This window comes from Mya arenaria, chromosome 9, assembly GCF_026914265.1.
Source record: "Mya arenaria isolate MELC-2E11 chromosome 9, ASM2691426v1".
In the NCBI taxonomy this organism is placed as follows: domain Eukaryota; kingdom Metazoa; phylum Mollusca; class Bivalvia; order Myida; family Myidae; genus Mya; species Mya arenaria.
The window spans coordinates 28,275,008-28,279,174 of NC_069130.1; the positions used below are offsets into that span (position 1 = coordinate 28,275,008).

A 4,167-nucleotide genomic window follows, 5' to 3' on the forward strand; every position below is an offset into this window, starting at 1 on the left:
GTAATTTTATCCGTCTTTCGGTAAATAATCGTATTTCGGTAAGTCTAGGGCCCTGTATGCACCTAAAGTTCTAATTTTACATTTTCATAAATCTATAAGATGCACATCTGCAGATTTAATGAAATACCTCATTTTCATAAATGATAGAAATTAATAACACACTAAGATTGATTTTGAAAGCGATTTGCAAAAAAAATGCATAAACTTAAGCAATGAAATGCATATATGTAAACACATTAGCATAGAAGTTAACAGTGCAATATCTTTGGGAATTATATTTTCTCATATAATAGGGTATCCGAGCTTGTGCTTTTGAAACCATAACGTTGTGTGAAGGTTAGGTCATGATAAGGCTATGGTATATACACGTTTGAAATCACAACTTTGTAAAAAAACGTAAGTTTCTGAAATTATTTGTAACTTCTTTCCCCTAATCATCATTTAAATTATGAATGATGGAATAAATAATTCAAGGCAATCTTCTTATTATTATTTGCAAGTATTAAGATGATTAAGAATTTTTAATGACCGGGCAAACTTATTTTAACTTTGAACTTACAAAGTGTTAAAGACTTTGCGATACTTTGTATTTTCGCGGTTTCATTAAACGTTGTCATAACATACGTTGTCCTTAAAGAAAAGAAAAATAAATTATTCGAGTCTAGCGTTCTAAATCATGCACTTCATTATTTGAGAGCGTGTAGGACATGACATGACATGGCGCTCCGTGAATCGATAAAATCTTGACATTACATGATCTACGAGAGGCAAAACAGTAAAAGCTGCCTCTCAACTCGGAAACTGCATGCGGAGTAGCCGAATACAACTCATTGCTGACTTGTGACACCGGAAGAGCTTCAATTATTGGCGCCGCACTGAAGTGCGCGCCTATTATGGAATGGGAATTTATTTTAGTTAGTGGTAGGAGCGGTTTTTAAGTTGGTTGACAGTTGGGTTTTACTGTTATTTTATAATGATGAAAAAATGCAAATGGGTGGCGATTGCATGGATGTTAAAAATGCTTTTTATGGTTGAATAGATTCAGTCTTCAATTTATCTTCAAAACATCATTTCGGAAGAACGACAAATAAGTTTAATAACTGTTCCCGATTCGTTTACGTTTTCCGATTGGTTACCTGAAATATCTGAAATATCATGTGCCGGAAATGTAAAATGTGTGGACCGGTAATTATGTGAATGGGAATAATAATGTTTTATGTTGTTTTGTTATGTTTACTGCATTGATTAACCATGAGGTTTTTTTTTCTTTAATCTAATCGATATTGGAATTAAATGTTCACCTAACTTTATTTGTTAATGTGTTGAAGGTGACATTAGTAAAATTTTATTACGATTGTCCCCGAGTTGTAACACATACCGGATGTTGCTATTTTTAGAACCAGAAGGTATTTCCCCGCTATTCATAGGTCAATAATGGAATTTCTACATCGTAGCAGTTGAAAACTCGGGTGATGATTTTATCATGAATATACGTTTAAAATAAGTAAACACTCAAAGTGCACACTGACAGTTGATTACGATACACCTAACAATTTGAGTCATTACAGTAAAACATGGATTATAAGTGAATTATACGCGTAAGAGAAGATTTTCTGTCGAAAAAACGAATGTCAACAATCGGCATGGAACTGGGATATTCGTATCAAAGGGCTATGTATGTAAGTATGATATCTTTGAGTAGTTTTGTACGTTGATGTGTTCAAAAATGTTTGTTTTTTAATTTATCTTTGGAATTCTTAAATCATATTTATTTGCTAAATGTTAAGACAACGTGTTAATATTTTTACATACATGTACTATAATTATATATTATTATAAATATATATACATGTTACATCTACTTATGCACCAGTCAATTGTAACCACGCCCCCCCCCCCCCAGGTCGGGGGGATAGCGGGGGAAAAGGACCGTGTTTTTACGTTCGAGGTGTCCCCACAGTGCCAGGTGAATGCGGTGGTGGGGCATGGTTACTTTGACTTTCGGTCCAGCCAACCCCAGGTAAAATCCTCGTCCTGCGAGGACGAACTGATGGTCAAAGCCATATGCCCCCGCACCCCAGGGAGCCTAGGTAAGGCATATTCCCCGCTATATTTTGCTCGAAGACAAAACCACCGCATTCACCCGGCACTGCAGGGCCACCTGAAAGGTAAAAACACAGCCCGTTTCCCTGGCTATCCCCGACATAACCCCGGACCTGGGGGGCCATGGTTACAATTGACTGGTGCATTATGTACATGTTTCATATTTTTAAATATACTTATGCACATTATTTATGTATATGATATGAGTATATAATCTTTTATTTGATTGTTTTATCTTAGAAAAATATTAGACTTAAAATTTTGTTTAAAAATGATGTGTTTTGGTATGTGACCTATTTTTAACATACCATAATACATAAACATATCCATTATTTGTTTACAAACTGCATATTTTCAAAATAAACCTGTAAGAAAAGACATACATGGTTTCGGGCTGGAAGCCACGACAGCTTTGACACTAGCGACATTCATTTGCTTGGTGTAGGTCTCGTTAAAACCCCGTACTGTTATGAATCATGATCAACCATATGCACAACTACACATTTGTGCTTACCAATTTACTCTTGGCTAAAACGGATATTAGTGCAGAATGTATAATTGGTACAGTATGTGCATTTGTCTTTCACAGTTGAAGTTTCTGCCGGTTGATAATCAGAAGTTTAATTTCTTTCAGGTAGGAAAATGACTGAATATTACTAAGTCAACAAATTGGGGTTATGAAGAATTCCAGCCTGCATTAAATACTATGTTAGATCATTGAGACAGATTTGACATCCATGTCATCCACAAGGCAGTCACATCTGATAGAGATGATGTGAGTATTTCATATAAAACATATTTGAGTTGGTGTTTGTTGTTTTATAAACTCACTGTATTCAATAATCAAGTGGTGGTGGTGGTGGTGATGACAATGATGATGATGATGATGATGATGATGATGATGATGAATTTTATTGATAAATTTAGTAATTTTCTTTATATATTATCTACATGTATGTATCAGCTTGTTGTTGTTTTTTTAAATAATGTCGAGAAATATTAAACTGTTTATATTTTATTTTGTATATGTATGGCAGTATTATTATCTATACTAATAAGTTAGAAAGGCTTTTAAAGTACATTTTTTTTCCTTTACAACACTAAACATTCTAGATGGGCAAAGAACCTGAAGGGGCATAAAAACCAAATCAGCATTGACTCAGCATTGAGTATTTATCATCTGTGCACACACTACAAGTACAAACGCATGGGAACAGACCAAACTTCAAATGTTGAAGAGTGAAGACTTATTGTGAAAAATTCTAAATGTAAGAATACCATTGACAAAATAAAACAAATAGACATCGATTACCTACAGAGACTGTTTACATGTTATAATATTAAAAAGACAAATTAGTTGAGAACTTTCACTCTGACATTTTTGGAGGGGCATTACCACCTACATGTACATAGTGTTCTTGTTTCTTTTTTAATTTGAAAGTACATTCATTGTTTTTAAATCTGAATTCTAAGTTAGTATCATATGTAAAATTCATTTATTTGAATGATTACATTTTATGAATAAGTCCAATAAAGCTTTATCAATTTTTACAAGAAAAAGGTTGATTTTTAAGCATTTTATTAGCTATAAAAATGTATGATTACATGAAATTATGTATATTTTCTTCAAAATTGAATGGTAAACTATCATAAATTTTCTTTTAAATTGTTCATTAGACATCATAGAAAATATCTAAAATGATTTCAGCAGGTTGTCTTATTATTAATTATTTTTTATGAATTTATAAAACTGCTTTATATTTTCAAACATCGAAATACTGCTCTGTTCAGAAGACTCACAAGATCAATCAAAATGATTTTTTTGCATGTGTATTAATAATGCTGTTCGGTTGAACTTATGTTTTCTGTTAACTGAAGTTTATTTCACCAGAAACTGTTGTGTTTATTTCATAAGCTCTGATAATGTGAAACAAAAATCAATATAGACAAAATATTTACTTTTCGCTCTTTGTAGCCCTTGGAGTTTGGGGTTGGGTGTAATGAAACTTAAATAACTTTAATTCACAGTAAAATATCTTCAAAATTTGGATAAAAGTCCCATAG

The 4,167-nt window shown here is 32.8% G+C and overlaps 1 long non-coding RNA gene across 1 annotated transcript; it reads left to right on the forward strand.

Annotated features, from left to right (window-relative positions):
• The first annotated feature begins 1,350 nt into the window (after positions 1 to 1,350).
• Positions 1,351 to 3,608, forward strand: LOC128245689 (uncharacterized). Its single transcript, XR_008263217.1, has 3 exons — positions 1,351 to 1,679; positions 2,738 to 2,878; positions 3,217 to 3,608. It is a non-coding gene; the product is annotated as an uncharacterized LOC128245689 (long non-coding RNA).
• Positions 3,609 to 4,167: the final 559 nt, after the last annotated feature.